The sequence below is a fragment of the Anabrus simplex genome, chromosome 5 (assembly GCF_040414725.1).
Source record: "Anabrus simplex isolate iqAnaSimp1 chromosome 5, ASM4041472v1, whole genome shotgun sequence".
In the NCBI taxonomy this organism is placed as follows: Eukaryota; Metazoa; Arthropoda; class Insecta; order Orthoptera; family Tettigoniidae; genus Anabrus; species Anabrus simplex.
The window spans coordinates 263,592,349-263,605,208 of NC_090269.1; positions in this window are offsets into that span (position 1 = coordinate 263,592,349).

Consider the following 12,860-nt stretch of genomic DNA (forward strand, 5'->3'; position numbering starts at 1 on the left):
GTATTCGGGAGACAGTAGGTTCGAACCCCACTGTCGGCAGCCCCGAATATGGTTTTCTGTGGTTTCCCAGGCAAATGCTGGGGCTGTACCTTAATTAAGGCCACGGCCGCTCCCTTCCCACTCCTAGGCCTTTCCCGTCCCATCGTCGCCATAAGACCTATCTGTGTTGGTGCTTCACATAATAGGGAGGCAAGCAACACAAGTTGTTGAATAAATTATGACAACACACTTTGCACACCCACATTTAGTAATATAATGCAATGCTGCACAATAACATGGATATTAATTAGCCTTATTAGTAATAAACTGTATCATATCCCGTATTAGTATAGATATTATTTACATAAACTGTCCATCTCATTGGCTGAATGGTCAGCACTGAGGCCTTCGGTTCAGAGGGTCCCGGGTTCGTTTCCTGGCCGGGTCGGGGATTTCAATCATGTGTGATTAATTTTTCTGGCTTGGGGACTGGGTGTTAGTATTTGTCCCAATACCGTACTTTCATCTTGATATTCAGACAGTGCACTACACTGCCATCCACCACAGCAACACGCAATAGTGATTACATCCCTCTATATAGGGTTGGCGTCAGGAAGGGTATCCGGCCGTAAAACAGCCAAATCTGTAGTTTGTACCTGCGACCCCAGAGATGTGGGAAAAGCAGTAGAAAAAGAAGATTAATATTATTTACATAACCTACTCATAATTTGTTTGTGAGTGACTGTTCTTTCCACAAAATGTCACATTTCGTTGATAGAAACATTATCTTCACACAACAATGTGGTGTTTACCATCGCCATCATTGAGGGTGTTGGGGTGCAAGTCTCTTAGTGTGCTTGCCGAGGGAATCTCCTTGTAGAAGTTGTGGAAAACTGGCGAGATAAATTGGAGGAGATCCATTAAATCTTTCTTCTTTATGTCAGAGATGGGGACTGGACCATTGTAAGCTGCAGGTGGGTTTAGGATGGCATACTTACCCTACCTCAAAAAGGAGACCTCTTCAAATTCACTGGCATCAAGTTTTGTTTTATAATGAATGGTGCCCATATCACATTTGTCAAAATGCAACCATTTCACTTCCCTCCAGTTGAGATGTCCTCTGTTTTTGTTTACTTTCCTGTGTTGCAGAGTACCTTGCAAAAGCTCTGAGAAATCCAAAAGTTCTTTCCGGTTCATTTCCTTTACAATAAAGGCTTATTCTTGGTGGACTGCCTTGATCTAGTGAAAGCATACGATAGAGAAAAGGTATGGGAAACACTGGAAAGAAAAGAATATGGAAAACAATAAAGGGAATTAGAGAAAGCAATGTATAAGAATTGTTCCAGTTTTGTCCAGACTCCAGTGGGGAGAACAAATTGGTTTAGAAACCAAACTGGACTAAGACAGGGAAGAGTATTGTCTCCACTTATATGTATAATGGTTATGGATGAAATTCTAAATGAAAGAAAGGCAACGTACAGAAGAGATATGAAAATATTGTTGTTTGTGGATGACATAGTGAACTGGGGAGTCAATAACACAAAAGTGCAAATCCAACTAGAGGCTTTAAATGACAATATTGAGAAATATGGTACGAAAGTCAATTTGGAGAAGAGCAAAACATTGATGACAAGAGGAGAAAGACAAGGAAAAGGAATTGTTAGTATCTGGGGACAAAACCTTGAGGGTGTTGATGGCGTTAAATATTTTGGAAGTGAAATAATGCAAGAGTGGATAAGGAGATTAGCAGCAGGAGGGTACAAGAGGGAAATACATTCTACCAGAATGTAAGGAACTTGATGTGGAACAGAGAAGTAAAGAGATAATGTACAAGATGTACTATACCCCTATATTAATGTATGAATCAGAGACTTGGACACTGACAGCAAGAAATGAGAGTAAAATTCAGGCCAGTGGTATGAAGTTCCTGAAGAGTATGGTAGGGAAGACAAGGAGAGACAGAATTTAAAAAAATGTTGAGATCAGAAAAGAAATAGGGGCAGAAAAACTGAATGATAGGATGGAAAAGAATAAATTAAAATGGTTTGGACATGTTACGAGTAGGGACAGGATTTTTTGAAAATGCATATGAACCCATGCAAATGCATATTTTGTGGGTTTATTGAATTTATTGCATATTCTAAATATAACAGCATATTTCAGCATTAGAAATTAAGTATAATTTAAAACATCTCAAACAAAATTGGTTGGGCATTCCTTGTACACAACTTTCTGACTAGCAGCTGTGTCCCGTCAGAGAAGGAAAAGGCCATAAGAGCCTATCTATAGCTGCCATCTTGCGCAGTAGCACTTGGGCTTTTTCTATAGGCATGTTGACACACGGCACACTTCTGTCTCGGACTACAAAAGAAGCAGTGTTTTATGATGGCGTGGTGAAACATGAACCACACTTCATAGCTTACTTCATTTCACAGAATAAACTGTTCAACATTCTGATAACAATAAAATATGAGGTTCATGAAATATTTAATGAGCAAATGTACAAAATACAGTATGATAAATAGATGATGTACAGTATAATAGTAGTAGTATATAGTAATATTATGCATTTGCTTCTTCACTAAGCACTTAGAATGATACTAAAAGGGATCAGTTTTACAATTAAAAGTGTAGGCAGGAACTAATTTGAATAATTATAAAATGATTAGTGAAATTTAAGGAGAGTTCAAAATAGGTATTCTACAATATGTTACAAATGCATAGTAAATGAAGTAAATGAACTAACTTGAATAATTATAGTCAGTAATGAAATCCAAGAAGAGTTGGAAATCAGAATTTTACGTACATAAACAAACAACCTAAACTAGTTACAAAAGCATAGTAAGATAGTTAATAAACTAAATGAACTAATTTGAATGATTATAAAATGAGAAATTAAATCTAAGAAGAGTCCAAGGTTGATATTATAAGTAAGAGTAACAACTTGACCTAATCCAGTTTGAAAATCTACTTCAAATTGAAGTTTTAAAACATAATTGTTGAAAATTTTGCACTTGACAAACAGGAGAGTCCTTCTGTTTGAATATAATGTCCTTTTTCTGTGTAAAACTAAGACCTTATGTTGCAGAATACATTGTTCTTTTAGTAACCTGAATTGCAGTTCAGAATATGAAGCATCCATTAACAAGTGTCAGCTCATATTCAGGGCAATGTCATGTGGAATGTTTCTATTGAGGCGAGAAGATAAAGCACCATCACTGTTTCGAAGCATCGATGTAGCTGACATACCAGCTATAGCCTTTCTAGCAAAAAGCACATGAAGCAATCTCATTGCTTTGAAACAGTGAGGCGCTGATCTTTAGAGGCATCGAGACAACTGATTGCACCAGCTCAGTGTTTCGAAGCATACACACATTAGCCAACTCTATTCTTAAGTACAAAACGTATAGTGTTGTGAACAACAGGTCATTTTCTGGAAGACATTTCAGCATACAGTACTAACATGTGTTATACTCAGCAGGATACAGTGTAATACAGTACTCTGGTAATGTAGAAATAAATCATAATAATAATTTTATAAATCAGTTATAATTTGAGTATATTCATCAAGTTAATTGAGTGTCATCCATAAACAGTTACAGGTATGTTCTTAATAAATGGTTATTTTGATCAATCTTTATCATGTTTTATGTAATTTAAAAACTTGTCTTAATTTAGAAGAAAATTTCTGTCTGTAACAATTCCACTTCAAATAAACTTTATTGTACTTACTAAAGTTGCAACCTCACAATGTTACATCAATACATTTCAGTGCGTTCATACAAACACTACCCCAAAGTTTTTGAAATTTAGGGAACAAGACAAAATTGAACAGAATCCTTCAGCATTCAGTTGCTTAAGATGACTAGATCCATATTAGAAGGAAATGCCCAACTCAGCCAAGGTGTATAATAGTGAATAAGGTTCTGCTGTCGCTCTATTTACACACAGGTTTGAGGTACAGTACAGAGGTACAGTTTGCATCAACAACACTTTGCATGTCTCATGCTAGGGCTCCTTCCTCTATTTTGATATCACTGTTTCAGGGCATTATAAACTATGCCTCTAGCCCAAGGTTTCCAATTTGTAAGAGTGTGAGGGCCACATTGGAAACCTTAGGCATGATCATGGGCCAATTTTCTTAAAATTCTGCAAATACAACAGAGGTAGCAGTATGAAATAATATGTGTAGTTCAATTGAAATGAAGGTTTAATAATTTTTATTGCTTAACATGCTATTTTAAAATTGCATAAAAGAGTGAAATTAAAAATATACACTATTGTACACAGGACAATTTAATTTGGAAGAAGAGACCCAACAATGTCAGTTCATTTGAATTAATATTTGACAAATGCCAAAAATGAAAACAAAATATCTAAAGACAAAGTGAAATTAATATATCTAAAGACAAAATGAAATTAATAATATATTCAAAACCCAGCCAGTACTACCAATGAGAGAAGAACAAAGAACTGAAACCGCTTCTTACACATTGGCAGTTAAAGTATTTCTTGGTATTCACTGCATGCTACATTACATAAAATGTCCACAGTGAGATTGGCATGGAGTTCAAGATTTGATACAAATCTCATAGCCTAGCATTTGTGAGGGCTCATTTTCCACCAAAGTTTGGATTTTATTTTTTTTATCAAAAATAATCTATTCAGACCAAGTGAATACTTAAAAACAGGAAATAATACTAAATTAGTTCCAACTTGGGTCTATAGAGGGTATAAAAATTAGTACATTTTTGAACGAGCAATGAAGTATTTTTTTTGTACATTTTCTTCACATTTCTTAAAATATTTTTTTAAACGCCCTCATGGACCGCAGAATAGGCCTTTGCAGGCTGCCATTTGGAAACCCTCTGATCTAGCTCAATTATGTACGACAGGTCATTTCCTGGAAAACATTTCAGCACACAGTACTAACATGTGTTACTATTTGGCAGGATACAAGCTCTGTAAGACTGCAATGTAAAGAGCAACTACAAGCTTACACTGCACTAACGCAGACTATCTGAAGTAATTGAAAGTACATAGTTCCCATGCCTGTAATATGCATCTTGACAGTGTTGGACTGTAATATTTTTACCTTTAAAAGATAAGATGAGTGAAGTGCAGATGATGCAATTAAGTCAATTTATCATGATTGTATAATGGACATCATTTAAATGAATTTAGGAAATAACCACTGTAGACTTGACTTGTTCAGAAATGCCTCTTATTACCTTAAAAAAAAAAAAAAAAAAAAGGCATATGGCTTTTTGTGCCGGGAGTGTCCGAAGACATGTTTGGCTCGCCAGATGCAGGTCTTTTGAGTTGACGCCCGTAGGCGACCTGCGCGTCATGATGAGGATGAAATGATGATGAAGACAACATATACACCCAGCCCCCGTGCCAGCGAAATTAACCAATGATGGTTAAACTTCCCGACCCTGCCGGGAATAGAACCCGGGACCCCTGTGACCAAAGGCCAGCATGCTAGCCATTTAACCATGGAGCTGGACTCTTATTACCTTAAAGAAAACTTACTTTTACATGAGGCATATGAACAGAAATTTTCTGTTGTTTTCAATAAGAGTAATTATTTTATTTTAAACATGATTTCTGGTAAAGTTATATCTCAGTTTTTTGCAGTTGTGGTAAATAGATTCCCTTGAGTTGTGATCTCGTTCTGAACCTCATGGGTATTAATTTTTCAGAAGGTTGGTGACGCATTATTAAGTTGCTCTATAGGATGTATGATAGTGCATCTCAATGAAAGCTCTAATATTATTTGCTATACTCTTTTTTTCTGAGTGTTAGTTTGGATTTGGACTTAACTCTTTCAGGGCTGCTTTTATGTCATAATCCCACTGGTTATTCTGCTTATCTGAAGCAAGCTGAAGGACTTCTTTTGCACCCACTGCAATAAATCTGGTCATAAGGCATGAATGTCGAGCAACAATATTTCGTATTGCCCAGCTGCCATTTCTCTGAAACACACACATTACAAAATTATAAACTTATAACTACACCAATATAAGCTGCTGTATCAATAGAAAAGATATGTTATAAACTACTGAAATTATTTAGTTCACTTGAAGATTTGAATACAACAACAGCAATGTCACATCAGTATATTTTAGAGCACTCATACAAACCTTGTCCAAAGTTTTTGAAAATTAGGGAACAAGACAAAATTGAACAGAATAGAGATAAAAAATAAATTGTACTAGATTACAGATTACAATATATGACAGTTATCTTCTCATCATTTCCAGCTGTGAATGATTGTAGGTTAATCCACTTACTCACTCTAGATTGCCTGAAAAGTCCTTTATCCATAATTGTTTTTCTTTTTTGTCAGAACAACACTTGTTATTGTTGTCATGGTCAGTCCATAAACCAGTTTAATGCTTTCCTATCCTATGCTAAACCTATTCATCTGTGTGCCACTGTATGTCACTACTCCATACTACATCTGCTCTTATCTCTTTGTTATATAAATATGCCCCTCCAAAATAAATTGAACAAGACAGTAGTGGGTGATATGTCCAATTTAATCTCTCTCTTCTCCTGCTCAAATTCTGACAAATCATTTTCCTCTCACCAAATTGACTCTCTCTTCATTTTTGAGTTGATCTACACATGTCTCACCTTGAACATTCTTTGGTACAGTACGGTAACCCCACATTTCAAAGGCTTTTATCATCTTTTCTGTACCAGTTATCTTCAACATTTCACTTCCATATAATCCCACATTCCCCCAAAAAATCCAATAACTTTCAATTAGTTGTCTGCCAGCATCCAGTTTTTTTGGCATTATGAATCCTTGGATTTGGAGCCAAAAAACTCACCACTAATCAGATGTTTCTGATGTGTTCAAGATTATTTGCTCAAAATCTAATTACATCATATTATGTGACATGTATGTGATACTAGGCTGAGTAGGCTGGAGCCTGAGGTAGCATGCAGCCTAGTGGCAGGATATATTGACCTGCCTTATATATTGTACTAGAAATTTGCCATGTGGGTGTTTCTGGATTATAGATTATAATATACTTTTCGAGTGATCCTGCTGTATAAACATGTATGCAACAATAAGACTTTGTGTAGCTATTGCTGAGTGCTGGATCAACCTTCGGTGACAATTGCCCATTGTTATTTATAATTACAAGATTATCTTATAGTGGGAAACTTGAGTTGGTCGTAAGCATACATGTTTAGCTCATACTTAGACTACAGCATTTAGATTTTGGATAGCTAGCCTTATTTGGTATTTTGTACCTTATTTTCTTTGAGTTTTATCAGTGTCTTTTTTTCTTCTTTTTTTTTATACTATGAATGAACAAAAACTTAGTTGTGCCTTTTACAGGAAACAAGCAATAAACAGGCAAAAGAAGTAAATAAATATTCCCAAAGTATTCTTTTTGGGAATACAAATGCAGAAACAGAACGTGACATAGTGGAATTAATATGTCTGTAGCAATCAGGTAAGCTCTATCAGAAATCATTTTATCTCCTTTTTCAAATGCTCAGCCCAAGAAAATATCAGAAGTTGAGGAACAATCAACTATTCTATAAGTACATTCCCAGTTAATTTGATTGTAAATGACAAAATGATGACTTTTTAACTAATAATAACCCATATTAAAAATTGCTTTGAGAATGCTTTCTCTCATTTTAAGAGAGTTTACTCAGATCAAAGTAGATTTTGTACATTCTTTGGTAATGTCACATTGCAAAGGTTTCATTATCTTTCTTTTACTACCAGTTGTTGTGCACATTTCACTTCACAAGAACAGAGAATAAAAAATGGTGGAACTAAGGTCCATGATCAGTTTGTTTATCAATGGGATGTGTATTTTGTTTTCCATATCGAATTTTTCAATGTAATAAGAGTGAGTCATTTTCTATGGAAGGATGTTATGATTGGAAAAATATACATAACAAACTGAAAGAACATTAGGAGTCACAGTATCATAGGCTTAATGTTTGGCAGCTTGTAAATCACATGAGAGCGAAGAATTGATTCTAATTTGATTACTTTCATGAGATGCAGGTAGCATATTGGAGAGACTGTGATCAAGAGAGTGGTCTCATTTTAAAAAAATATCTGTATGAGGTTTAATCCGCTGTTGGTCGCAGAATGAATGCCGCGCTGTCACAGTATCACAAGCTTAATGTTTTGCAGCTTGTAAATCATATGAGAGTAAGGAATTGATTCTAATTTGATGACTTTCATGAGATGCAGGTAGCATACTGGAGAGATTGTGATCAAGAGAGTGGTCGTCATTTAAAAAATTTTTATCTGTATGAGGTTTAACCTGCCTTTGGTCGCAGGGTGAGTGTTGCGCTCACCTTTGTTTTCAAATATCTTTGGAATCAGCAGTTATTGAGCTAGAAACCTGAACCCCCAGTTACCTTCCCTTTAGAGTGTTATGAAGCAATAAACACACATTGTTAGAGATCAAGTGAGAAACAATAACCTGCAGGCAGCCACATTCAATATTGTGTCTCTCAAGTGAGTGCAGCACTTACCCACAACCAACCACGTTAAATTGTTAGCAAGCTTTGCTCTTGGTTAGAACTGATTAATTAGTTGGTTTATTGTTCAGTATTATGAATATTCAAGAAAGTGATAAATGCAGGTGGCTTCAGGATTCATCAGATGATGTCACCATGCTAGATACTGATAATAATTCTCATGTAAATATGAGTCACAAGATGGATTACTCCGATAATGAAGCTCCACAAGAAAGCAACCATGATAGTGCGAGTGAAGTTGTCTTTGATTGTAATTTAAATCCTGGGCCACAATATATACAACGTGACAGCAAGATTACTTGGAAAATTCATGCTCCCCCAAGAAACAGGTAGCGGAAAAAACGGAACATTGTTCTTCATCCACCAGGGGTTAAAAGTGCAGAGAAGGGTGCAATGGAAGTTGTTCTTCCCTGATGGAATGCTGGAGTGTATAATAAAATTCACAAATGTGCAGCTACAGAAGATAAGAATGACTTACAGTCGCCCAAGGGACATGTTAGAGACAAATTTAGAAGAAGTGAAAGCTTGGCTATTGTACCTAGTGGGTGTGTTGAAATCTTCTCATCAGAATCTTCAGGATCTCTGGGCCAAGGATGGGACAGCTCCTGAACATTTCCGCCTTGTTATGAGGTACAACCGTTTTTATTTGTTACTGCCTGCACTGCGGTTCGGTGCTAAAGAAACTAGGGCCGAGAGAAAGAGACTAGATAAGCTTGCTGCTATCAGGGAAATTTTTCAGGAGTTCGTGAAGCATTGCCAGGACATGTTCAGTGTTTCAGAGTATGTAACTGTGGACGAAATGTTAGTGAGATTCTGCGGATGCTGGATGCTGTAGTTTCAGGCAGTTCATGCCGAGAAAGCCAGTGAAATATGGCCTGAAAGTAATGTCAATGGCTGATGCGCGCACATTTTACACTGCCCATATGGAAATCTCGGTCTAGAAAGCCAAGAATAACGGCCGAGAGGATTCATCGTGCTGACCACACGACACCTCGTAATCTGTAGGTCTTCGGGCTGAGCAGCGGTCGCTTGGTAGGCAAAGGCCCTTCGAGGGCTGTAGTGCCATGGGGTTTGGTTACATGGAAATCTAAGCAGGTAAACAGCCCGAAGGTCCATTTTGCACAGAAAACAAACCTGGCAGTATCATCAAAAGGCTAGCGGAGCCAATTATGTGAACTGGTAGAAATATAACCATGAAGATCCAGAGAAACTGAGAAAAGCCATTATGGTCTCAGTTTCAATGACGGTGAAATCCTGACATTCACCTCATCAAAGTGTACGACAACAAAGTTTGAATTGAAGGACATCACTGCACTTCAGAAGATGCTTTCCATGCTACAACATCACGTTCGGAGCTGGCTATGTGGACCGTCAACCTCCGCTAGGGGAAGGCGCCTCAAGAAGAAGAAGAAGAAGAAGAAGAAGAAGAAGATAAATGGTTTACCTCTGTTGACTTAGTGAACAAACTAGCGAGTAAAAAGAATGTCATAGTTGCCGGTACTATTCAAAAGAATAAATAGAAAATTCCAGCGGTGATGGTCAATATAAGGAAAAGGGAAGTTTACAGCAGTTTCTTTGCTTTTGGAGAAAATGCTATGCTCCTATCATATGCTTCAAAGAAGTACAGAAATGTTTTGATGATATCATCTATGCATGACGGAGATGAAATAGATGACAGCACAGAAGAAAAAGAGAAGCCAGAACTAATGACATTTTACAACCTAACAAAGGGTGGAGTGGATGTGGTGGATAAGTTACGATCAAAGTACACTGTTGCAAGAATTAGTTTCAGGTGGCCACTGACAGTGTTCTTAATGATGATGGATATTGCTGGCATCAACTCCAAGATTATTCACCAGTTACAGACAAGCGAAACTCCGAGATTTAGAGTTTACCTAAAGACTTTAGCTCTAGAACTCACCTGGCCCCACATTGCATCGAGGGGACCAGGAATACACAGAGAACTGAGATTCGGACAGCTGGGAAAAGCTGAACATGAAAAGAAAGATTGCAGAGCTGAAGCTCTACCTGAGGAAGGTACTACGAAGGCTACAGTCGAGTGCTATTTCTGTCCTAAAAAGAACAACATAAAGATAACATCAAGGTGTGGAGACTGTCTTAAACCTATATGTGGTGAGCACACCATTCCAGTATGTAAACAATGTCATGGGATCATTGAACATGACGATAATAGTGAGAGTGGTTAGGAGTGGACACACATTCATTTCACTCAGACATTTTATTCTTTGATTTTGTTAGTTTCATGACACTAGTTTTGTTTCCTTTGCTGTAGAAACTTTTATTAGGCAGTTTCATGACACTAGTTTTGCTTTCTTTTGCTGTAAATACTCACAGAAGGTCTATTGTTGCAAGAATAGTAATAACGAATGTTCAAATATGATCTAACTTATATGTACTGATAAGCTGAATTTATTCAACAAAAGGTATTGTGCACATCTTTTTCATGTAATCTACAAATAAAGTTGGTTATGTTAATGCTTTTCTTCCTGCCCTCTAATAAATATAGCCCTAGAACCTTACCCAATAATATGAGAAAATGAGATCATAGATAAGATATAAAAAAACAAAATCTGAATAAACAACAACAATATAATAATGACCTCGCCAGCTCCCACAACAATGACTTAAAGTCGAAAATGAGGTAAAAAATTAGAGAGAATTATCAACATGATATCATACAAGGGGATAAGTATAATACCCCTAACAGGCACACTTTTTATAAGAGCATGTTTGCTCCACTAATTTACATAGCCTATGAGTCTGAGCTCGAAAAGTTAATATAGTCCAGCCTCTCAGAGGCACAAGTTTCTTACAAGGTTATGCCTGACAAACTTTAGTCACTTCTGCTCTACAGTTTGTTACACACTGGTCTATTAACAATTACAAAATAAACAGGGGCAATTAGTGTCCATTCTAAATGGCCTTAATGTAAAAGAAAAAAGGTTTAACATGATCGGCCCTGAACAAAGGGCTAGGAGGCAAAACACTTGCACTCCTTCTAGAAAAACTCTTAAAACGCTAAGTGGGCTTATTGCCCAAAGTTGCAAAGGCTAAGCCTATATGCAGAGGGGTGACTAAACGAGAAATTTTAAGTGCCAAAAGTGTGTTAAGAATTTGGGGGATTAAAAAATTTTAGTCACCTCATATCAAGTTGAATGGGAATCAACAGAGGGTATTCACACTTTTTTTTTTTTTTTTTTTTTTTTTTTTTTACATGTTTCCCAGCCAGGATTTGAACAGAGTCCCCAGACTTGCCAAAAATCTACATTTAAACCATGAAATGAAAACTTTACATGAAAGAAATAAATTTGAAATCTTTCTCTCAAGCTATCTGCCGGAGCTATCACATGTTAAGAAAATTCTGCCATTACCTTGAGTAGCTGGGTCTTCCGAATGCCGACCTGTGGCTCCTGCCCCCAAATAAATTGCCGCACTCAATGAACTGGAGCAATGAAGATGACGACACGACGCTTTTATAGCGTTTTGAAGGGAAAGTTTCCAGAACTCTTTTTTTTTTTTTTTTGCTAGGGGCTTTACGTCGCACCGACACAGATAGGTCTTATGGCGACGATTCCAGAACTCTTGACAGATAGGTTGGATGCCTGTACACACCCCCAGTTTTAACTGGCTACAGAAAATATTCCCAAAATTTTTGATTGGTTGGTAATAATAATAATAATAATAATAATAATCGTATGGCCTCAGCTACCGTGTGCAGACATTTCAATTTGACACCATCTGGCTGTCTGCTCGTCAATTTCGACGTTCCGTTTTACTCTAGGCCTCCACTAGGTGGCAGACCGAGTAAACCGAAACTCTCTTGGGCGTCTATGGCTGAGATTTAATGAATTTTGTCAGATAAACACCAAATGTGTCACCAGCGATCTTTGGCATGCCGACATCGTACGACATGGAGTGTCGAACGGACATTTTTCCGCCCTTCAAAAATCCGACTACCTCTGCCGGTCTACAAATTTCACTACTAGAATTTACTCCCAAAACAAAATAAAATAAAACAAAACAAACACCAACAACAATCATCATGTGATGAGACCAACTTGTTTTACTGCTTATAAAAATAAACCTGCACAAACATCTACAATCTACAAACGTACTGGTACATAGTTCTGAAGGCCACGCTTCAGATTGATGATTTCATACAGGTAAGACAAATGTCCATTCTGAACCTTATTTACATGACCAGAATAGCACTATCACCGTGGAATCAATTTACCACATGTTATAACTGAACAAAAATAACCAATCCCAGTCACCACACTATACTCTGTTAATTAAGCCATACACCTTCACAAAGTAAAATGGCTACT